Source organism: Rhipicephalus sanguineus, chromosome 2, assembly GCF_013339695.2.
Source record: "Rhipicephalus sanguineus isolate Rsan-2018 chromosome 2, BIME_Rsan_1.4, whole genome shotgun sequence".
Lineage (NCBI taxonomy): Eukaryota > Metazoa > Arthropoda > Arachnida > Ixodida > Ixodidae > Rhipicephalus > Rhipicephalus sanguineus.
Window position 1 is genome coordinate 142,698,183 of NC_051177.1, and position 25,728 is coordinate 142,723,910.

Consider the following 25,728-nt stretch of genomic DNA (forward strand, 5'->3'; position numbering starts at 1 on the left):
ACGCCAGCTGCTTAACGAAAGACGCCAGATGTTTTCTAAAGCAATGGTTTTCTAAACAATGAAAATTCACAGCGTACATGTAAAATTAAAGTGAGCTGCAAGTCGTCATAACTCATCGAACCTTTAGTATAAACGCGCCCGATCTCACGTCGGTGATGATGTACTGGGCAAAATTCACGGAAGATTCACGGTTTACCGATGGACCTCCGCAGCTTCACCCACTCATCATCATTCACTCCGTGGATATGCTGTGATTTTTTCTCGGGGCCAGCGCGTGAGCATGGAACGCGGTGTTACAGCCAGGTGAGGCAGGCGCGCGTCGCAGAGCTATTTTAGGGGCGAAGCTCCTTAAAGGGCCCCTCACCAGGCCACATACCAAATTTTAGTTAGACGCTGGAAGTTGTTGTGTGCCGTATGAACAGCAGTATGCCGCAAGAATTTTTCAAATCGATTCATTACGAGCTGACAGAAACAATAATTTGTAGCGGCGCGAAACCACGATGCGAGGAGGCGAGTTTCAAACCCTTGCCACTCGCCCCGTGTAGCCTTAGCAAGCCAAATCCCTTCCCTGCCCTCTTGACTTGACGCATACGCATGAACACGTCATGCGCATGCATGGTCACGTGCGCATGACGTACCCGAGCCAACCCGAGCACGCGAGCGGCGTTGCACGGCCGCTACCTTTTTTTGTTATGTAGCGGCCGTAGGCGTTTTGTCAGCGTTCTCTGTGGTGTACTGCCTGCTTGCGGGACGGGCATGAAAGTTGAGACATTTGTACGGGCACGAGAGTGGCGGTACCATGAGCCATTGCCGCATTAACGTTTACTTGGACGCGGTGGAATAAATGAGCATAATGAGTGCTCGAACGCGCCAGAACATCACTTTCGTTTCCAGGGCTGGCGTCTGCTCGATGCGCTAACCGCGGGGACACGAACGCATGGGAAAGGGAGGCACATAAGCCCCGCATCTCGCTGCAATTCACGAAAAAAAATGAAAAAGACGCACACATTCCCTTCGTGTGTCTCATTATTTCTCTCAAGTTTTATTAATCTATTCAATCAACAAATTACACAAACTACACATGTCGTGTCAAATAATTATCGCAGTGTCACGTGCTACTGTTGGCGACGTCAGAGGACAGTCGTCTACGTAGAGGAGCGACGTCACAGCACTACCATCTACGTAGGGCCATTTTCTCATGTACGTCATCCCCTCATTCTCTAAAGCGCGCGCCCGCGAGACGAAGGGCAAGCAGCGTTCACCTTGAAACTTGACCCATTTCCGCGGCGCGTAGCGTTGGAAATTTTGGCAGACGTGATCGTGAACGCCCAGTGTATGCATTGCGCTCGTCAGCTCAAAATTGTCAAACCTGGTTAGGGGCCCTTTAAGGCGGCACCCGTTCGTCCCTCGTAGTTGTCGTAGTCGTAGTGCGTAACCAGTCGTAACGCTAGTACCAGATCTTGACCTCCAAGGTGGTGCCGGTGGGAGATTTTACCTGTGCGTTGTTGAACAATAAAAAATTCGCAGCGTGCGCGTTAACTAAAAGCCGAATTCTTCTGTCTCTCATTCCCCATTAGCAGCCATTGGCATGTTCCAGTAGGAAACGTTAGTAGAAGTAGAAGTGTTAGCTAAAAGCCCACTTCTTCTGTCTCTCATTCCCATTAGCAGCCATTGTTTACCTCCAAGGTAGTGCCTGGTGAGATTCCTCCTGTGCGTGATTAAACAATAAAAATTTTGTTCAAAACGCCGTTGATTGATGAAATAAACCAACGAAAGACGCCAGATGTTTTGTAAAAGCAAAACGAAAGAACGCCAGATGTTTCTAAAGCAAAACGAAAAGACGCCAGCTGCTTAACGAAAGACGCCAGATGTTTTCTAAAGCAATGGTTTTCTAAACAATGAAAATTCACAGCGTACATGTAAAATTAAAGTGAGCTGCAAGTCGTCATAACTCATCGAACCTTTAGTATAAACGCGCCCGATCTCACGTCGGTAATGATGTACTGGGCAGAATTCACGGAAGATTCACGGTTTACCGATGAACCTCCGCAGCTTCGCCCACTCATCATCATTCACTCCGTGGATATGCTGTGATTTTTTTGGTTCGTATTAGCGTGATGCTGAGCGAGGCCGACGCTTTTACGACGCTTGGGCAAAGGTCGCCACCTTGCGGTGTGTTAAGGCATTGACAAAATTCAACTTCTATTGAAAACGCGCCGAATGGGACGGACGCGTAAACGCGTTGCAAGCGCTAGTCGCGGAGGCCACAGCAATGACGAATTACTTTACCTTACCACTCCCAGAGGTCAACACCACCCCGCCGACCGGGAGAGTGGTGGATATAAAAGGCGCGTTCGTAAAGACTCCAGAGTTTGTGACCGTGGCGCAGTGGATAGCGTGCCCGACATCTGTTGTTGTGGACCGAGCGGTGGTGGGTTCGATGCCCGTTGACGGTACCTTTTTTTTCCTTTGCCATCTGATTGTGTATATTTTTTCGACGTCATTTCCGTGACGGAAATACGTCACTGAAGTCTTGGTGGACCCCGGCATAAAACACTTTCGTGTTAAAATAAAGAGAGAGAGAAACTGAATGCTTTACGTAGAAGCATCGGTCCGCTTGCAGAATATCAAATCATTTTCTGCCAGCAGAGTGCTGCGCCGGAGATGGTTCTCAAGAGCTTGGACAGAGTAACTCAATTCGGGACCATGCAGACTTAAGAGCACAGTTGCAGCAAAAGATCACTGCATTGTTCACAAGATCCCCAGTAAGCATAAATTCGCATGCAAATGAGCAACATGACAAATGAATAGGTTGAAATTTCATTTCGACACCTGAGGCTACCTTCAGCTTATGATAACAAGGTACAAAATATCTGTTTCAGTTCAGCGAACTTTCACTTTCAACAACTTTTTCCAAATGACTCTTTGGCGCGTTCAAGTGAAATTTCGCTGTACTGCGTTTTACAGCTTGCGATGTCAAAACGCGGTGTTTTGTCGAAGTTGAGAGTGTCCTTGCTGCCGATTATCTCATTTTAGTTACCGCGAAGGGCAAGATCGACGATGAAATAAATGTTGTTGCAGTGTTCGTGTAAACGTCAGGCGTGAATTCGGGCGCACAAGAAATCCCAGTGCGGTTGCGAAGTGCTTTTGCTGAGCCTGTGAACTCCGATGGCCAATCCTCCTGCAGGGGTGACATTTTAGCGAAGTGCAAACGCGTATCAGCCGCGTTCCTATCCACTGCTAGGTAAGTGCTGCTGCGCTGTCACAGGCCGTGTCAATCAGCAAGGCAGACAAACTGCTCGGCAGTGTTTTGTGGGTATGTGGGCTAACGCACTCGGTAGTTGCCAGTGGGCATGGTTTATCAAATGCTGATTGCCTAGAGCATCACGGTGACACGTCAGCATTTTGCAGCGACTTAGTCTGCCGGTTACTTCGTCGCGTCTTTGCGCGTGTTCAAATCGAAAAGATGAGGTCGTGATGGTACACTGCGCGAAATAAGAAGGTTTCCTGTACGAGAAGGACGCGGAGAGAAACAATGACTACTAAATTCTTAAGATATGACGGCAGGAAATTTGTTCACATTTTTTTGCAGTGCACAGAGTCTTATTTATTTGCCTTATTTATTTGTCTGCGTGTGTGTGTGCCGGCTGATCCGCATACGTGAGCGAAATTGTTGTGCCCGCAAATTATTCTACTTACTTGCTGCTGCAGCAGTGTATCGTTATAGGTAAGTGTAAACTGACCCTTTCATAGCTCCCTGAAGCCTACACATCAGCCAGGCTATACCACGTGCGCGTGCCCACTGATCAAGAAAATCGAGCGCGCAACACATGAAAAACGATTGTCAGAGCTATATACGCCCTAATATAGCAAGTATCTCTTGCCTTGACGCCACGCAGCAAGCACGCTGACATCAGGACTACGAAGATTTTGGTTCTGTACGCTGCTGTGGCGCAGTAGTCACGGTACTTGGATGCTGACCTGAAAGACGCGCGTTCGCTCCCACTTGCGGCGGTCGCATTTAGATGGAGGTTAAATGCTATCGCGCACGCGTACTGTGCGATCTCAGAACTCCAGCTGGTCGAGATTATCCGAAGCCCTCCACTACGGCGTTTCTCATAGCTCGAGTCGCTTCGTGACGTTCCAATAAATCGATTCTGGTTCATTCTAGCTGTGTTATTCTTAGTTAATATTCGTTGATGTCGTTGCAATAAATCTTCGGCACAGCAACGCATTACTTTTTCCTGAAGTGCCGAGAACAAACAAACATCGTCGGAGTAACTTTGCCGATTGTGAGGTTGGTTCGATTTACTCCGTTCTTCTCGTTCACTCAGAAAACGGAAACTTGTGAAAAGATACTATCCCATCTTTTCACCTCGCCGATGTGCATATCGAACCGCAGAAAAACTGCTTCGCAGTGCATTTTTTTTTCTTCGCTAACGACGAATCTATCCGCTAGGACCGCTACCGCACGTGCGAAAATGAATGTTGTCTGCTACATGGGCCTCGATAGTCTGTTTCGCGCTCTCTTCGCTAGGTGGCGTATTGGCTCAAAATATTCGCGAATAGGGATGCTCTCAAGGATTTCTTGAGCTTGGAGCTACGGCACCTTCTCGGCCCGTGGCAAAGCAGCGTTTGTGCGATGCGCAACACAAAAGCGCTGTTGGCGTTTCTGAACACAACTCACCTCAGCGAAGCTTTATGAATGATTCTTTTGTGTATATATGTGTGTATGTGACTGTACGCATTACGTGTGTATTTGTGATCTTTGTATATATCATAGTCATCACCCGACACCTGGAGTAGCGGCCCATGTGATTAACCAGGCTAACATATCCGTGAATGTCATTAACGAGTACTATCGATCTATCTTCTAATTAAGAATAATGACAAGGTTATGTTGAAGATAGCGAAGATGTTATGCCAAAGAATAGTGGTGACGTCGAGAATTCAACGACTTGGTGTGTGTGTGTGTGTGTGTGTGTGTGTGTGTGTGTGTGTGTGTGTGTGTGTGTGTGTGTGTGTGTGTGTGTGTGTGTGTGTGTGTGTGTGTGTGTGTGTGTGTGTGTGTGTGTGTGTGTGTGTGTGTGTGTGTGTGTGTGTGTGTGTGTGTGTGTGTGTGTGTGTGTGTGTGTGTGTGTGCAAAAAAAACGTGGCAGTTAAAGTTGTTTTGGGCTTCACATTTGATTGTTCTGCAACGTGGTGTGTTTACAAATGACGCTTTTACCCTACGGCGCATAGAGGGAAAAAAAGGAAACTTCGTTCTGCGTTAAGTATGGCGAATTCCTTCGTTTTAATTGACATCCTTCACAATAATTTGTTGAGTTTGAGCATCTGTGAACGATCTCAAATCGCTGCGATCATGAGCACACAACTGGGAATTCCTGAATTAATTCAAGGGCATAGGTATTTCCTTCGTTCTTTGCTTGTTTCTTAGCTTGCTTTTATTTGTTTCTTAGTGGAGCCGCAGTGCCATTAAGGGGGAGGAAAGTTCCGCCGATGCGTCTAGTTTAGCCGAGTCGTCCCTTATCTCTTGCCCAGAGGCGTGATAACGCCTCCGCCGGGGGCCGTATAACGGTGGTTTATTAATGTCCTTTAAACTCTGCTTTGCAACAGCTTGCATGCCTTCGTGTGCTGCGAAGACCGCATAATAGTGCCTTGAATAAAGATAGCAGGTACTTTGCAAAGCGTGGGATGCGGGGTCATCGGCACTCTAAAATATTCGCTCAAGCCGTGGCATTGTTGGCCTGGAGCATGCAGCAATATCGAACCGAAGCTGACGCACTCCGCGAAAGGCTGGTCATGCATATTAGGCAGCTTTAGAATGGGGTGCGCAAAGTTTTGCGCAAGCGTTTGTCGCCCCTAGGGATGTCCCGTAGGTAGGGCTCCGTGTTTTCGGAGTTTATTTAATTGAAATGCGGAGGGTGTTTTTCAGAGTTTATCTTTTGAGGGCAAGTTGGGCGTTTATCTGAGTTTATTTTACGTAAATATCCAATTCTCCAAACTTTGGTGTTTAATTTTGCATTACAAGTTGTTGCAATGTGTTCGTATTAATTTTATTTTCAATGAAAATGCGTTAACATTGTCGCAGATAATCCTGTTCCTCCATCATTTCATTTTTTTTTTCTCATTTCCTGTTCATTTACTCTGTTAGTAAGGCTGTTGATGTGCGCTGCTGTAAACTCGGCAAAGTGTATTTCTAGGGGCGGGGGGGGGGGGGGGCAGGAGCTAGTCAAGCTGCTTCTCAGCTTTTTCTCCCAGCCTCCCTTATCTTCTTGAGGAAAATAAAGGACCTATTATTAATATTATTATTCTCAATACTGCGAAATGTTAGATAAAATGATATCTAAACACGAAAACATGCGTACACACTAAGTGTATTTCAGATGTCTGGAAGGTTTGAACGCACAAACACATACATACAAGCACAAATACTTGAACACAAGACACCTACGTTTGTTCGTATTACAACCTAAAAGCTTGTTGTAATAGACGCAAACACATTTTACGAGGTTGCTGCCGCTGATGGAGGTGCACTCCTTTCGATTGATGATTCTCAGCTTTGAAAATGCCCCTTGAACGGTGAAAGTCCCCTATAAAATCGGAGCTTATCGGATAAATGTGAATAGTCAGAAATTTTACGGGCGAGTGTTTATCGGATTTTTGCGGATTTATCCGAAAGCGCGGAGCCCTACCCATAGGCTGTCTTCTTGGGTACCCACGTTAAGTGACGAAAATAGCTTATAATACCCAACGAACGCCATCGCTGCATACCCTATGATAAAAGTGCCTATTAACTTGCGTATACGTTAACCAAACTTTACGTTTTATACCGGCTGCCGTGGTAGAATATATGGCATTGCCATGACAAACAGGAGGGCGCGGGCTCGATTCCCGGTCTAGGCGGCCACGTTTCGGCGGAGGCTAAATGCGAGAATACCAGTGTACCTATAAATTAAGGCGCATGTTAAGGAAACCCGGGCGGTCGAAAACTCATTGAACTATCGCGGTAGCCTGAAGCATGGTTACTTGAAAAAGAGTTTCAGAGTAAGCTGTCACTGAAAGCCAGGCTTTCAGTCCCAATTGGATTGTTGAGAACGGTTGAGCTTATGGTTATGGTTGAGATGAACGCGCATGCAATGCTCGTTGGTCAGCTTACAACCAGAACGGTGCATAATGAACAAGCACATGTCTTCAATGCCGCCAAGGCTAGTTTTCTAGGCAGCACCGTTACCTTTCAAGCATTAAAAGCTAACCCTAAAAAATTGCGTGCGTGGTTAGTTTTGAAGCGGACGATATAATAGCACTTAATTAACGACCGAGGAGATGACGCCGCACCACCAGCGTGTTCTGAAATACGAAACGAAACCTACTCAAACAAATTTTCTTTACCAACCCCATACCTCTCCGCCACATCTACGACCATGTGTCCACAATAAACTACTGAAGAAATAGATGAAACATTGCATCACGTGTTTCACAATATTACGGGCCATATCGATCATATCAACGCACTCAAATGTCTCCTGTCGTTGTCTGTTATGATGGTGTCTCCATTAATAACAGGTCGATAAAATCATCGTCTCCACCGGATTTCGACCATACAAATGTGAAGTTTCTTCAAAGCACAGTTTGCACTCTCGTTCAAAAACTAAATTTCGCAGTTTTTCACTTGTCGTTAAACAACGTTATCTTCAATCTGAGGGGAAGCCGGGAACGCATTCCCATGAATAAGTCAGGCAATAAGTATTTTCCTGTTTACAAGTGACCAATTTCGCTGGCTAGCATGCCTTCTGGAGCACCAAGAACACAGCGTCTCGCCTGGCTACTACTTTAGAGCTAAATTCATTTAACACGCATTCGTCACATAAATCTCGCAAATCACACTCATGCGAAACCCAATTAACGCTATATATTCGTACACAGACTACACACCGGCCTTGAAAACCGCTTTTTGGTTGACTGTCTTTACGGTGGAGTTGTGTAAAAAGATCCGGGATTCCGTCGCGTCCGCGAGCAAAAAGTCTAGTTTCCTCAGGCACCCCCGAGATGGCGGTAGCCGTCACCGCTGGAGCACGATCCTAAAAGAAAATTAATCGACGAGAGTGAACCCGCCGAAGAACCAGCAAGCGATCTCGAACAACGAGTCGAAACAGTAGAACAAACAATATCAAGCCTGGCGAAAAGCATAGACGAAAAATTCAACGTTATGCAGTGTGCAATCCAAGAAACGCTGAAGACGTTCCACGACATGCTCAAAAACGAAATACGCAACATGATACCAACATTAGGCAACAACATAGAGACACCGTCCACCTCGCTACCTCTAGTCATCGCGTCTGCAAGTCAAACAGGGAGACCTCAAAACGGACGCGGCCTTCCCAACGGTGCGGCCGACGCCAGGTCCACAGTATACCACAAAAATGATGGCAGAACAAGTGAGAATAATTCAATGGAACTGCAGATCGTTTGCCAAAAAGAGAGCAGCGCTGCAGTTCGCAATGACGGACATCAACCCTAAGGTCGATGTCATCGCGTTACAAGAAACAGAATCGGCTGTCAAAATTACCGGCTATACCAGCTTAAATGAGCTCCCGACAAGCAACTAATCGAACGTAAGAACAGCCATTGCAGTACATCGTCACATTGCTGCAATGCAAATCGACTTGGAAATAGAAAATCTGCACTGCACTTTTGTTCAACTCATGCCTAAGAACAGAAAGCATAAATGCCTCTATATACTTACCGTAAATAGCCTGCCAAGATGCAGTACTATCTCCTTCCCAACAATCATGCGAAAAGTGAGGAAAGAAGCAGGAGAAGCCCAGGTTGTCATTCTGGGAGACTTTAATGCAAGTCATACCATGTGGGGCTACCCCCGTAACACCAAGAAGGGCGTCTCGATAGCAAATGGGGCCAACAACCACGGCTTGACCCTGCTCACAGATCCGTCACAGCCGACAAGAATTGGCAAGAGCGTGACACGAAACACCCCTCCCGATCTGACCTTTGTCCGACAAGGGGAGGGAGCGACATGGTCCAACACAGGACTCAATTTGAGCACTGATCACTATGTCCTGGACATCAGAATACCTGCGGCGGGATACAGTAAAAAGAAGAAACATATAAAACATACTAAGTGGGACCTTTTTCGATTCAAACGGAACCATCAGGCTGCCACAGAAGTTGAAGACTTAAGCGAATGGACAACGCAGCTCCTACAGGACGCCGAAGAGTTCACGACCGACGCGCTCGCCGAAAAGGATGTCCCCTGACCTGACGCTAAGGTGATCACACTTTTGAAAAACCAGCAAACTCTCCAAGCGGTATGGCTGAAGCGCAAACATGACCGTCAACTTAAACTAGTCCTGGCTCAAGCTGAAACGGAAGTACAAAAATACTCCCAAGAGTTACTTTCGGCTCAGTGGATGCAGCTGTGCAACAGGCTAAACGGTCAGCTCGGCTCGAAGAACCCCTGGTTCTTGTTTCGTCATTTGCTGGATCCCGGCAACAGCAAAGGGGCAACTGCCAAAAAGGTCAGCGAGCTTCTCCGGATGCATCCGGCGTCGGATCAAGAGATCATACAAGAGCTCACTGGCCGCTATTTTAATACGGAAACAGATGATCTTGCATACGCAGAATACAGTGGCGAAGCAAATGAGAACATAGATGCTGATATCACCGAGGCTGAGGTCAGAACTGTGCTCGCCGATCTAAATACCACCTCGGCGGCTGGGCCGGACGGCATTACTAATAAAATGCTGCGCAACCTCGACGACCGGTCGATAAAAAACCTAACCGACCTATTCAATCATGTTTGGCGCACCGGTGAACTTCCACAGACGCGGAAAGAAACCGCCGTAGTCTTCATTCCAAAACCAGGGAAAAAGCTGCAACTTGAGAGCCTACGTCCAATCTCGCTTACGTCGTGCCTGGGCAAAGCACTAGAACATGTGGTTCTGACACGCCTCATCGAGCATGTTGATGAACACCAGCTATTTCCGCCCACCCTGTTTGGCTTTCGGCAAGCTATGTCCACGCAAGATATTATGTGGATGCTCAAAAGGGACGTGGTGGACGCAGGCATTCCAGGAGCAGTACGCACAATACTCGGGCTCGACGTGCACAGGGCGTTCGATAACGTCAAACACGAGGCCATACTCAGAAACCTATCGAATATGAACGTTGGGGCACGAGCGCACAAGTACATCATCACATTTCTTAGGGACCGGACTGCCACCTTCAGCATCGGAGGCATCAACAGCCCCCTGCTCAATCTTGGCGCTAGAGGTACGCCCAAAGGTGCTGTACTATCCCCATTTCTTTTCAACTGTGCAATGAGAAATCTACCCAAAGAACTTGACAAGATCTCGCTCATCCGCCAGGCCATCTACGCGGACGATGTGACTATTTGGACAAGGCAAGGCAATGCCGAAGCCGTCAGAGGAGCACTGCAAGAAGCGGCCAACACTGTGCAAGCCTATGTGGACGGCAATGGACTAAAATGCTCCTCCGCCAAGTCAGAACTGTTTATTGCTGGCAAAACAACACCGGCAGTCAGAAGTGCACTAAAAATCATAGTCAACAGAGAAGTAGTACCCCAGGTCCAGACCATCAGGGCATTGGGACTCTTCCTAGAAGAGAAGAACAGTTGCAAATAAACATTGAAAAGACTGGAAAGCACATCTCGCCAGGTCACGGGCCTGCTGCGACGCATTACTGGCCGCAAGTTCGGACTCAAAGAAGCATGCAAGCTAATACAGGTATACTTTGTTTGTAGGATCGCATACACTTGCCCTTTCCCTCAGCTACGAAGGACGGACATCGCAAAGATAGACTCTCTATTGCGTTCAGTCTACAGAGTGGCCACCGGACTCCCTACATGGACGAGCAACGAAAGAATGATGCAATTAGGACTCCAAAACACCGTCAGCGAAATGATTGAAGCGCAACGAGCTGCGCACTGATGGAGGCTGTCATGCACGCAACAAGGGCACGACATCTTGCAACTGATGAATCTTCTTCCCCTTACAGGGACCACAAAGAGAGTGAAAATAGTAAAAGTGATAAGCAAACTGATAATTCAACCGCTGCCAAAGAACATGGGAGAGCACAACAAAGAACGCCGACGCGCGCGCTGAGTCCCTCTGGAAGACTCTGGCAGACAAGCCGGCCGCATATGTGGACGCCTCCCCTATAGGACACGACAAATAAGCGATAGCTGCTGTGGACGGAACGGGAAGAATCCTGAGCACCGAGGAAATCACAGCTACGTCTGTCCTGGAGGCGGAGGAGGCCGCCATCGCCATGGCAACGGCTATCGAAGGGACGCTCTTCATCGTGTCTGACTCCATGTCAGCGATTAGAAGCTTTAAGTCAGGACAAGTGAGCGAAACCACGGCAAAAAAACTCCAAGAGCCAGCTGTGAGCATTAGGCTTCTCTGGGCCCCCAGCCATGAGGGAAACCCCGGCAACGAAGCTGCCCACCTCGTAGCCCGCGCAAATACAAACCGGGCAGAGGTGCAGCTTCATCCGGCAAACCCTAAAGAGGCATCAACAAGTTATGGAGATCGCCTCCGTCGAAAAAGAGAGGAGCGACGAATCTATCTTTCTCCATGTGGAGGCCTAAAAAGACACCAGGCCGTGGCCTTGCGCAGAGTTCAAACGCGCAGTGTGCTCAGCCCCAGGAGACTGGCGGCCATCCTGAGGGATGACAGCGTCTCGTCGTGTACGTATTGCGGTCTAGCTCAGGCGTGACAGGACCACATTCTATGGGGATGCAACCGCCACCCGCCCCCTACAGAGCTCCTGCAACTGCCCCCCTCACCCGAAGAGTGGGAAAAAACGTTGCGATGTCCAGAGCAGGCCCCTCAGTCCAGGCTGGCGGAATGGACGGCGACAGCCACGGCCCCTTGGGCCCCGACCTAGCACCCCACATGTCCTGGCTCCCTTTCCCCCCTTCCCTACTACTCAATAAAGTTGTTTTCTCCTCCAAACCCGTCAAAACGATAATGAGGGCCAGCCGATTGCTGGAATTCGCAATCATTTTCGCAGCTCAAATTACAAACACACAAACAGAAGACACCGACGTGACTGGCCTCCGCCATGTCACCTCTGTATTTTGTGCTAAACGGCTTCGCTGGTCATTCACCCTTACAGAGTGGAATGGCTTTAAAGGGACACTAAAGAGCAAAACGATTTTTCTCGCATTAGTAAAGTAGTCTTCCACGATACCAAAAGCACCACGCTTGCTGCGAGAAGACGCTTAATAAGCGAGAAAACGCGCAAAAAGAAAATACAGGTGACGACGCCACATTGGAATTCCCGCACTATTTGCCGTGACGTCACATATTTTTGACGGCGCCTGCTTGGGCCTACGTATTTCCTGATCGGTTAAATCGAAGTACATTGTCCTCTGAGGGGTCCAGAGACTTGACATAACGAATTTGTGGAAATTTCGTCGAGCCGGTGGCGCCAAAATACGTTAAATGCTCTTTGAAATCTTTTACGTCACGAATTACAAAGTTCGGCGCGAAATTTAAAAATGAAACTTTGAACTCGGTTTTCTCCTCTAATAATAAACCTATGGTGGTGAAATAAACTACACAAGAGTTCTCCGAGCACACCTTATCAATCTAAACCAATTCATTGTTTTTCTTTAGCGTCCCTTTAAAGTGTGTCACAAACTGCTCAATTATAAATTACAAGCTCGATTCGTGTCTGTTAACCTGGATTGAAAGGTTTCTGACTACCCGCTCTCGATTGATGTCAGCTCACGGGACTAATTTTTTAAGAATGCTGCTGTGCATTCTGACTAAACGCAGGCCTCCTTCCTCGTCTTCGCATTGTTGTTTACGATTTACTATCATCCTTTCATTTGTTCACCCATGCATTTTTCTAGAGTAACTGGCCTTAATGACGTCATTCTTCTACAATCTAATCGTGACAACTGTCTTTGTCTTACGGAAGCATGCCTTATGAATACATGTCTTGTGGAAGTTAACAGCAAAAAAAAAGAGGTCTGAAGTAACGTAGAGTACTGGGCGAGTTGGTATAGATTCATGTCGAAATGTATACCGCAAGGTAAAACAGGACACAGTAAATAACTAGTACAATCACGAGCACAGTCACAGGCGCTATCCTGTGTACTCGAACACACCGTATAGCGCCTGTCTTGTGTGTTCTTTACTGTGTCCTGTTTTTCCACGCGCTACGCTTCGACATGAGCAAAAAAAAGGTAGTTGATGATCAGTCCATAATAATAACTAGTTTAACTGTTTATCCTTTAAAGGGCCCCTGCAACACTTCTCCAAGTAGCCATGGAATGGCTTTACTAAAGGAGCTTACTTCCTCACGAATCGACCTCCGCAAAAATTTCTAGAATCCGTCCAGTACGAGCGAAGTTACAAATACTTGTCGCACGCTGTAATTGCCTTCTCTCTTCTCTCGTCCTGACGAAAGCGCTGGAAGCTAAGCAGGCGGGGATGGCACGGGGAAAGAAGGTACATCACGCGCGCCTGGTGTACCTGGTGACCTTTAGCACTTTTTGCTTTTCTTTTTTCTTCGAACGCGCAGCGTACTTTCAGTGCGATCGCGCGCGCGTGTGGGCAAGTGACGGCCTCCCGCGGCGGCCGCAGTAACTACCGAGCGCGCCATGTTCAAATCAGCCAATGGCGTGGAACTTGAGTCAGTGACGCGGTGATTTTGAGTCAACAGCGTCATTTGTCGAGAGAAGAAGGAGCAATTTTAAGCTGACTTGGATAATTTATTGTAAATCGCAGGCTGCGTGCTGCGCTATAATGTTTGGCTCACGTGTTCTCGAGAACCTCGACTACCGACCAGCAGCGTTTTCTTACCATGCTGAAAAATTGTTGCACGGTCTCTTTAAATAACATACTATTGGACAGCGTACCTTGGTACACTATAGAGTACTTTAGAGTTCACATCAGTAGCAGTGTAACTTATCAATACTCATACCTCTTATGTGATTTGTAACGCTAGTCGCATGTTCATATGCCTTCGTCGTGAGTTCGCGAAATTTCAAAAGAACGCTATACAAAGCACTTATTCGCCGTAAGCCAAGATGTGCCGCGTCGGTTTGGGATCCATATAATGGCGACTGGGAATATTCTCTGCAAATACTAGTACGAATTATTTCGGTCCACTTTATATTTCATACCTTCTGAATACACTCGAATCACGAGCACAGCATTAATCATAGCGTTCCATTAAGTAACTATACGTTTGCTTTTCGTCGTTAGGATGCTCCACTAAAGCCGTTTTCCCAAACTTTCTCACCATTCCTGCCTACGTGATTTCCTAATACTCCCTCCCCAGTTATCTCTCGCACCGTTTGGACCATACTCATAAGGTTGGCATAATGTTGGGTAAAACCGAATTATTGCTCCCTACGTCGGACCAGTCGGGTGGCGCGCGGTCTCCCCAGCGTCTTATCTGGACGGAATTAATGTTCGCTCACCACCATTATTCCTGAAGTCGTTTGCATATCACGCACATACATTGAAGGGTTGGAAATGCCATCCCAAATCATTCGTAACAATTCTAGATAGCGAAATATTCGTAACTTTAACGAATGTTTTGCAACATCTCGTATTCTAGCTGCTGCTTCGTAGGAATTATTGCACAATTAGAAGCAATGCAGCTTTTTTTTTCTGTTTCTATGGCGTTGGAGATTCCTGCTGTTTTAATAATTACTTGGCGACTGTAGTATATCGCTACTTGGAATGCGCCGGTCGGGTTGTTTTTCTTCCAATATTTTTTTTTCGGTAGGAATTTTTTCCGGCTAATTTTGGGTTGCCAAGCTGGGGTTGCTGCTAGGGTTCTGCGAATAGTAAAATTTCCTCTCGAATCGAAGAGGGCCGAATAGTGGCCAAAAATATGGAATCGAATATCGAATACAAAAGATTCTATTGAAAATTGAAGGAAAAAAACAAAGCAATGAAATCTTACCATGTCCTCGAGCACATAACGCGGTGAGTGACAACTACCGAAAGACTATAAATAGTGACGCAGAAACGCAGGCTGTTCCACATGACCTGTCTTCAGGCTCTCTCGCCATGATGTTACATTGTTTCCTGCGGTTGAAAACATGCGCTCATTGCGCACCTCAGTAGCAGGAATGGGAAGGCATCGCAAAGCGATTTCGACGATACATGAATAACGTGCAGCTCCATGCTCGGCGGTGCGATAGTGGCGACTACACAGCGTTTACAAATTTTCACATTTGAAGCCAGTCACCGAAAGTTTTTTCGGGCCAAAGTCGGGATCTTTTACGGTGCTTACGGCATACGAAACCGAACTACGCAAGAAGTCCGTGCCTTCGCTTCAGACGCGGGCAAGGGCTTGGCTGTTTTCTCACGTTTTCGTTCTTTAACGTGTGGCAATGGCATAACATTCTTCAAAATGAACATGCCTTGGCTCTTAAATCAGGATATCGGTGAAAGTTTCAACGAAAGACCTACGGTAACGACGTTAACGTTAGTTTTAGCCGCCCCACTCTAAGCAAGTTGAACCATTGGCCTTTGTCATGTTTTAGATATTCGTCCTTTCGAATTATTCGAAACTTCGAATACTGACTATTCGAAAGTCGAATCGAATTATTCGTACACCCCTAGTTGCTGCCCTTGCGCACCTGCGACTCTTGCGTGAGTCTATACGGCACATTGTTAACGTAGGCTGTCGGCGAAAGGCGAATGTCCTTTGCGAACTAAATGTTCAGTCAATTCCGCCTCAATTCTACAAGTTTTCTGTAGGCAAGCGCTGTGCACAGTCGTGAGCAATAAGAGAGGGAACACTGAGATTACCTATTAAAGGTCATAGCTGCTAAACGCAGTTGTCAAACGCTAAACCGTTCATAACACTAAATGCTCAAGCGGAAAGATATTTCTTGCAGTGCAATACGTCACATTCATACCGGTACATTGAAGTAATCGTTTATTAAATATTCGGTGTTCCCTCTCGTATTGGTCACGGCTGTACGCGCACTTCCCTTACGAGCATGCTTACTGCGTAAAACGGGATGTCACTTCACTATAGCGACACCCCGGAGTGAATTGAAGTTTCCGTTTTTCTTTTTTTTCTACACGTATAGCGATGATGAGACAGGCGAAAAAGAAAAGCGAGCTGCGCGCGCCGATCGCGCTCGCTGGCTGGCAGCGCTGCTTACGTCAGCTGCTCAGGCGAGCGTCCTTATCCTCCTCCGCTTATTTCCTCCTGCCAGCCTCGGAAGAGGACGATGCCTCCGTCCGGTGTCAAGGTTATTCGCAGCAGCAGCAGCAGCAGCGGCGCCCAGCCCTCTCCACTCCTTCCTCTCCGCACCTATACCCTCTCCTGCCCCGGGGCCACGGAGTTGAAAAACAAAGGGGCGCTTTCTACCCCCGCGCGCGAATAGTAGCAAGGAGGTAGAGGTAGCGGGCCGCCGGCGGCGGCGGTAGTTGGGGCAAAAGTGAACGATGAACGCGGGTAAGAAACAAACGTAATAAAGAAGCACGAATAGAAAGTGCAGGTTTTAATGAGGGAGAAAGAGAGTGATTTTGAGGTGTGCCCCGCTCCGGGCAGCACCGCTGCTCTCGTCCTTTCGTTCGTGCGTCTGCCCTTTCCTATTAAGCGATTCCTCCCTCTCTCTCTAGCTTCCTCCGCTATCCGATGTTTGGTAACACCCTCTAAGCGTTCGAACGAGGAGGTGAGCGGCTGCACTCCCGATGGAGCGGCCGTCATGCGGTACCGGTGTAACGTCGCGTACGAAAGGGAAAGCCGCCCTTATGCACCACCTTTCCATTAGGTTAGGTCGTGCTTAAGCGGCAGCAGTCGTTCCGCTTGACGAGATACTAGTGCCAGTTCGTTGCTTCGGTTATCTCGACAGTGCTATCTATTAGATGAACTATGAATCACATCTGAATATCGTGCCTTTTCTTTTTCTTTCTTAAAAGAAAAAAAATCATTGTGCTTGATATCAGTTAAGTTCAATGGTACACAATGGATTGAACAAGGAAAAAGACAAACAATAGCCTTTCTTTTAAAAGCGCTTAATGGGAACATACACGTTGAAGTGTGTTTCCTCACCACCTACGATATGCATCCAACAGTACTATCCCCCATAAATATAACACCTCGGGGATGTCGAGCAGTCTATTTACACATCGCGACTCTTGTGCTCAGGACATATCTGACCTCTTGAAAGTGAACAGTAAAATATATAGCCCGCTGTAAGTAAGGTGGCCGTAGCGTTTAACGTCGCTGGGACGAAGATTTGGTCCATCGGATACTCCAGGAATTAGGTCTCCAGCCCAGGGGCATTGAGATCTAATTCCCGACTCCCTATCGGTCATTGCTAACGTAACTACGATATAGAAATGTTTCAGCGTCAATTTATTTAAGTACTTTTCAGCTTAATTATGAAACTTTGACTTAACTGAATAGGGACTTTAACTTGTACGTATACTTTGTAACGTTACCGTGTTACCGGAATACCGGATTGCGTTTACCGTGTTACCGGAACGCATGTTTTAGAAAAGAAGTTTTAGCTCGCCATACGTAAACGTATACCTTTACGCTTGCGCAAACCACTAAATGGTGATGATAACTGCATTTGAACTACATTTATTTAGATAATATTGAATTAACTCTGCGGCAAAATCATAAGAGAGGTTTTTAGCGTGTGCAGTATCCCGGTATAAGTAAACGGATGTAGTAATACCGGGGTACCGGACGATGTTGTCGACATCTTGTGACGCTTCGTGCAACCACAGTCATGGACACGTTTGTTTTCGTTTAGTGTGTTTGAGGGGGGAAATGATTAAGAAACTCATTCGTAATTATGCCGCTGCAAGACATTTACATTAGAAGTAGAATGTCCGATCTTTCTGCAATAACAATTTTGGGCCACGGCCACCTGGATCGGGGCGCGCGGCGGTGTTTGGGCTTGCCCGGTTCACCTTGACCCCGCTAGATGGCGCTACCTATCCAGCCTGTCGGGGGCTTCAGGCCTGAAACAAGGTGATCGTAAGTGGCGCTCGCACGAATTCAGCTTATCTTGACTCAGCGGCTGGAGTCCCCGCAAAGCGGATAGCGCAAATAGCCACGAAGTAGTACGAACGTTTGCAGTCCGTAAACGTTCGCGCATGCGCAGATCCCATCCGGTATCCAGTAACACGGTAACGTAAGAAAGTATACGTACAAGCTAAAAGTTCCTAATTCGCAACTTTTACAGATGGTAGCGACGCCATGCGGCAGCCGTCAAAACTGTCCTTCAGGGGATGCCCACGCAGCCAGCCCATTCCCGCGTTCAGTCGGCACCACTTCGGCGGTTTGCTGGTGCTTTATTTTAGGGGCGAAGCTCCTTAAAGCGGCACCCGTTCGTCCCTCGTAGTTGTCGTAGTCGTAGTGCGTAACCAGTCGTAACGCTAGTACCAGATCTTGACCTCCAAGGTGGTGCTGGTGGGAGATTTTTCCTGTGCGTTGTTGAACAATAAAAAATTCGCAGCGTGTGCGTTAACTATAAGCCGAATTCTTCTGTCTCTCATTCCCCATTAGCAGCCATTGGCATGTTCCAGTAGGAAACGTTAGTAGAAGTGGAAGTGTTAGCTAAAAGCCGACTTCTTCTGTCTCTCATTCCCATTAGCAGCCATTGTTTACCTCCAAGGTAGTGCCTGGTGAGATTTCTCCTGTGCGTGATTAAACAATAAAAATTTTGTTCAAAACGCCGTTGATTGATGAAATAAACCAACGAAAGACGCCAGATGTTTTCTAAAAGCAAAACGAAAGAACGCCAGATGTTTCTAAAGCAAAACGAAAAGACGCCAGCTGCTTAACGAAAGACGCCAGATGTTTTCTAAAGCAATGGTTTTCTAAACAATGAAAATTCACAGCGTACATGTAAAATTAAAGTGAGCTGCAAGTCGTCATAACTCATCGAACCTTTAGTATAAACGCGCCCGATCTCACGTCGGTGATGATGTACTGGGCAGAATTCACGGAAGATTCACGGTTTACCGATGAACCTCCACAGCTTCGCCCACTCATCATCATTCACTCCGTGGATATGCTGTGATTTTTTAATCGATGGCGAGTTTAACGACGGCTTTTCTGAACGCTGTAGTGAACTACTGAAGTCGGACAGGTACTGCGAGTCGTAGTGGCAATTATTTGCTTTATTATTTCCTCAGTATGGGCAAGAGGTACAAGAATCGCAAAAGTTCCTGCGTGCCGCAGTGCACACGCCGTGCCGTCAAAGGCGAGGTTTCCTGTTTTGCACGAGCAGTGACCCTGTAAGAAAAAAAAAAAAGAACATTTGTACTCGCGGCATTTCAGCTGCGTGGGGGTTGCTCCATCGAATTTTTTGTCATCAAAATACTTCTTCTGTAGACTGGTTTTAAATGCGAAGCATTTCTTAGCGAACTTCTGCGACTTTGAGCGTATCTATCTATCTATCTATCTATCTATCTATCTATCTATCTATCTATCTATCTATCTATCTATCTATCTATCTATCTATCTATCTATCTATCTATCTATCTATCTATCTATCTATCTATCTAGCCGCCTACGACTTAGTGCTCTCCTGGTCGCTTGGTTCATCGAATGTGCACCAAAATTGGTATGGCGTAACATGACTGTATGACGAACATAAATGACAAGTCATAACATGAAAATCATGACACGCATGTCATGCACAGCATGACCTACGTGCCACGCTCATGGAGCGCTGGCGGCAGTTTCGCTAGCTTGATCTACCCTGAAATTGGTATTGCGCGACGTGACTGTGTGACGAACATAAAAACTCGAGTTAACATGAAAATCATGACACGCATGTCATGTACAGCACGACTTCCGTGCCACGCTCATGGAGCGCTGGCGGCCGTTTCGCTAGCTTGATCTACCACGAAATTGGTATTGCGCGACGTGACTGTGTGACGAACATAAAAACACGAGTTAACATGACAATCATGACACGCATGTCATGTACAGCATGACTTACGTGCCACGCTCATGGGGCGCTGGCGGCGGTATCGCTAGATTTATATACACGAAAATTGGTATCTTGTGACGTGACTGTGTAACGAACATAAATAACACGAGTTAACATGAAAATCATGACACGCATGTCATGTACAGCATGACTTACGTGCCACGATCATGGGGCGCTGGCGGCGGTTTCTATAGCTTGACCTACCCCGAAATTGGTATTGCGTGGCGTGACTGTGTAACGAACACAAATAACACGAGTTAACATGAAAATCATGACACGCATGTCATGTACAGCATGACTTACGTGCCACGCTCATGGGGCGCTGGCAGCGGCTTCGCTAGCTTGATCTACCCCGAAATTGGTATCTTGTGACGTGACTGTGTATGAACATAAATAACACGAGTTAACATGAAAATCATGACACGCATGTCATGTACAGCATGACCTACGTGCCACGCTCATGGAGCGCTGGCGGCAGTTTCGCTAGCTTGATCTACCCTGAAATTGGTATTACGCGACGTGACTCTGTGACGAACATAAAAACTCGAGTTAACATGAAAATCATGACACGCATGTCATGTACAGCATGGCTTCCGTGCCACGCTCATGGAGCGCTGGCGCCCGTTTCGCTAGCTTGATCTACCACGAAATTGGTATTGCGCGACGTGACTGTGTGACGAACATAAAAACACGAGTTAACATGAAAATCATGACACGCATGTCATGTACAGCATGACTTACGTGCCACGCTCATGGAGCGCTGGCGGCCGTTCGCTAGCTTGATCTACCACGAAATTGGTATTGCGCGACGTGACTGTGTGACGAACATAAAAACACGAGTTAACATGAAAATCATGACACGCATGTCATGCACAGCATGACTTACGTGCCACGCTCATGGGGCGCTGGCGGCGGTTTCGCTAGATTTATATACACCAAAATTGGTATCTTGTGACGTGACTGTATGACGAACATAAAAACACGAGTTAACATGACAATCATGACTCGCATGTCATGTACAGCATGACTTACGTGCCACGCTCATGGGGCGCTGGCGGCGGTATCGCTAGATTTATATACACGAAAATTAATATCTTGTGACGTGACTGTGTAACGAACATAAATAACACGAGTTAACATGAAAATCATGACACGCATGTCATGTACAGCATGACTTACGTGCCACGATCATGGGGCGCTGGCGGCGGTTTCTATAGCTTGACCTACCCCGAAATTGGTATTGCGTGGCGTGACTGTGTAACGAACACAAATAACACGAGTTAACATGAAAATCATGACACGCATGTCATGTACAGCATGACTTACGTGCCACGCTCATGGAGCGCTGGCGGCGGTTTCGCTAGCTTGCTCTACCCGGAAATTGGTATTGCGCGACGTGACTGTGTGGCGAACATAAAAAGACGAGTTAAATGGAAATTATGCACGCATGTCATGTACAGCATGACCTACGTGCCACGCTCATGGAGCGCTGGCGGCAGTTTCGCTAGCTTGATCTACCCTGAAATTGGTATTACGCGACGTGACTCTGTGACGAACATAAAAACTCGAGTTAACATGAAAATCATGACACGCATGTCATGTACAGCATGGCTTCCGTGCCACGCTCATGGAGCGCTGGCGGCCGTTCGCTAGCTTGATCTACCACGAAATTGGTATTGCGCGACGTGACTGTGTGACGAACATAAAAACACGAGTTAACATGAAAATCATGACACGCATGTCATGTACAGCATGACTTACGTGCCACGCTCATGGGGCGCTGGCGGCGGTTTCGCTAGATTTATATACACCAAAATTGGTATCTTGTGACGTGACTGTATGACGAACATAAAAACACGAGTTAACATGACAATCATGACTCGCATGTCATGTACAGCATGACTTACGTGCCACGCTCATGGGGCGCTGGCGGCGGTATCGCTAGATTTATATACACGAAAATTGGTATCTTGTGACGTGACTGTGTAACGAACATAAACAACACGAGTTAACATGAAAATCATGACACGCATGTCATGTACAGCATGACTTACGTGCCACGCTCATGGAGCGCTGGCGGCGGTTTCGCTAGCTTGCTCTACCCGGAAATTGGTATTGCGCGACGTGACTGTGTGGCGAACATAAAAAGACGAGTTAAATGGAAATTATGCACGCATGTCATGTACATCATGACTTACGTGCCACGATCATGGCGCGCTGGCGGCCGTTTCGCTAGCTTGATCTACCCGGGAATTGGTTTTGCGCGACGTGACTGTGTGACGAACATAAAAACACGAATTAACATGAAAATCATTACACGCATGTCATGTACAGCATGACTTACGTGCCACGCTCACGGTGCGCTGGCGGCCGTTTGGCTAGCTTGATCTACCCCGATGTTGGTATTGCGCGCCGTTACTGTGTGACGAACATAAATAATAGGAGTTAACATGAAAACCATGACACGCATTTTCCTCAATGACATACAAGACGATGTATGCAGCTCTTTGCTGGCTGCTTCGAATTACATCGATTCCCACAATGCGTGGGATCTGCCAGCTTTTTTTACTTATATTCTGCACTGATCACATATCATCATTTGTTAATTCACTAGTTTTTATTTCTGTTGCACACACGCCAATCACTGCGTGGGGCTACGGTTTAGTGCAGCAGCCTACTGGCAGATTTCTTTTCCATTGTCCTCTATCTGTGAACATATAAATGATAGAAATAAGATTTCGATTTGAAATTAGTGTTTCTGCGGTGATGAAATCAGCTTCCAAGCATGTCTCATCTGCTGTGCTACCCCATAAATCCCGCTTCAGCAGTCAAATACAACAAAGTGCCTTTTGTTTACAAGCGCATAAAAGCAGCGTAGTTTCTGCCGTGCAAAGCGATAATAGGGTTCGAACAGCGACGTCGCGACTGTAGGTACACGGTCGTTCACTCTTAGCTAGATCATGCGAGCGGATGGCTGGGCTCTTCAGAGCGCCATTGCTTCCGTAGTAGCCGAGCATCGAAGCGAAAATAGGACAAGAAGCAGGAGCTTCAGGTTGCTCTACACCTGTGCTACTTTTGCTTCCGTGCAAGGCGCCTCGGACGAACTGATCCTCTAGAGCGCAGCCATCCGCTCGCATGATCTGAGAGCGAACGACCGTGTGTATATACTCCATACCACACGCATCAGCAGCAAGCGCTTCGTTCGCGGGCAGCGTTCGGGCCCGGTGAGCAACGGGTGTTTCTGTACTATCTATCAGCGACAAAAAAAAAAATAATAACTACACTGCCATAAGCGCGGTCACACACGCAAAGTCGGCGAGAATACCCAATCGAAGAAAGGGACACGAGGAAGGTAAACAAGCCAGTACAGTACGTGGACTTACCTTTATCGTTTGGTCGCGCCTGAATTCGAACCACAGCTCGTGGGGGCATTTCCGCAGTTGGAAAGTCTGCAGGCATAATCCTTCTAGGACGAAGCTATGCACTCCTTCACACCACAGCAAATAATATGCCCGGCGTTCAAAACATCTCCTCCTTCAAGTACGTACACCGCACACGCCTTTCTGAACCCCCAATGTGCGATGTAATACATCCAAGAGTCAATGACCTTCTAAAAAACGCCGTGACAAAACGACGGCTGTAGCCGAATGACTGCGCGGTTCGAAGTGACAGACAGTACCGTGACAAAAGTACCGGCGGCGTCGGCACTATAGTGCCTAGAATATATCGGCACGGTCCCCTAAACGACAGCCATATTGGATTTCCACTAGCGCCCTCTCTAGGCCGTGAAAGTTACGAATAGCTGTGAGGTCATTGCTCCCATACACTGCAGCGTATGAACGTCCTGCTTAGCCTTGTGTATTGGATATTCTGGTGAACGCGTGCGATGCTGCAGTGTGGCTTCAGTTTGTGGCTGAAATGCTAGAGAAACGAGAGCACCAGTGGAGAAGGAAATAGTGTAACCGAAGTAGGTTCAGCCAGCTATACATCCTTCGAAGTGGGATGATAAGAAGATTGCTGAGATTGGGTAAAATTGGCGTTATTGAGGGCCCGTAATGTGGCTCTATGGAAGTGCCAGGCAGTCAAAAGGCATGCGAACAGGTAAGGCACATCTCAAAGTTGTTCGGAAACAAGCGGCGAGGTCAGTGTGGCACTATCTTCTTCGCGGGTCAGTCGCATAGTATGATCAATTGTATGTAGTTGTGAAGCAACGCAATCACTTCTGGGGACCGAGCTGAGAGGGCAGTGTCCGTAAAGGACACGATTTAAAGGTTTGTCTAAATCACGCGCAGCATAGGCGTGTACTAATCAGCCGTACACCGCCGATGAAAACGGGGAGCGAGCCCTCTATTTAACGAGCGAAACTACCCGCAGTTCAGTTGCAATTAACAGTTTTTTTTTACGCAGGAGTCCGTTTGATTACCATGTTGCTGCAGAGTAGGGCTCCAGTAGGGTACATTCCGGATTGTATTACATTTTGATTACTTCCACTAAGCTCTAGCTGCAGCAGACAAACCTAGTCGAGTTTACGACCGCGGACAATAGCCTTGTTTATCTGAAACAAGACACCGCGTTGGATTGGGATCGCGGAAAACATACCTCGATGAGGAAAAGAAAATGGCCCTGGACGCAGTTAACCGTGATTGCTATAGGTCGTTGGAAACCGGTTAGGAGAATGCAGTTAGGTGTGACAGCGTGGTTCATATTAGGCCAATGTATACTCTCGATGGTTTTACGACCGGGTCCCGGTAGCATCTTTCTCACATAGCGTAATGTCCATACGATAACAGCGGTGCACACACGTTTGTTACTGTTGGCGCAATAGAAGGGCCACAACACTAATACAGGCTTCTTTTTAGTGGATTCATTTTCAACTTAAAGCGAAGGTCAGGAACTTCAAAACCGTGGAAAAAGAAAACCCACGGGGAATTTCATATAGCAATCGTCTAAGTGAAGCGTAATAATAACTGTTGGGGTTTAACGTCCCAAAACCATGCACTATATATGATTATAAGAGACACCGTAGTGGAGGCCTCCGGAAATTTCGACCAGCTGAGGTTCTTGAACTTGAACTTAAATCTAAGCACACGGGACTCGAGCATTCTCGCCTCCATGGAAAATGCGGCCGCCGCGGCCGGGACTCGATCCCGCGACCTTCGGGTCAGCAGTCGAGCCCAATAACAACTAGACCACCGTGGCGGGTGTAAGGGAAGCGTAAGCATAGAGTTTTTATTGTTGGTTGTATCCTTCTCTGGAACATTGTTTTCGGGCGGCATCGGCATCGTATCTTTCACCTTTTCAGCACTGGTCAGCGTCTCGAAGGGCCGCATAGCACGCGCATTCCGTGACCATCGAAAAGCGTATCTGGCATCAAATTTTCGCGAAGCTGGAATTTTCCTGATGTGTCCACTACTCCATGTCGGCTTTAAATTTTGTCCGGGTTTCATTCTACTACCACGAATTTTAACGTCGCTTTCATAAAACGTTCTTTTACATTTGTTTTAAGGTGATAGCCTTACATGTCTCATGAGTCAAGAGGTTTTCGAGATTTCGCGAGACCTGACGGTACATCGCGAGTTCTTGTCGTAGGCGCCAACACAAGTTATGAAAAAAAAACTTAGTAATAAGAGTCGGCCAAAATTCACCTGATACTCAAGTGAAATTGTGTGTGTGCATTCGGCGTACCAAAAGCCACATGATCTCAATGTAACATGGCGCCATCAATGGCGTAACCCTGTGAA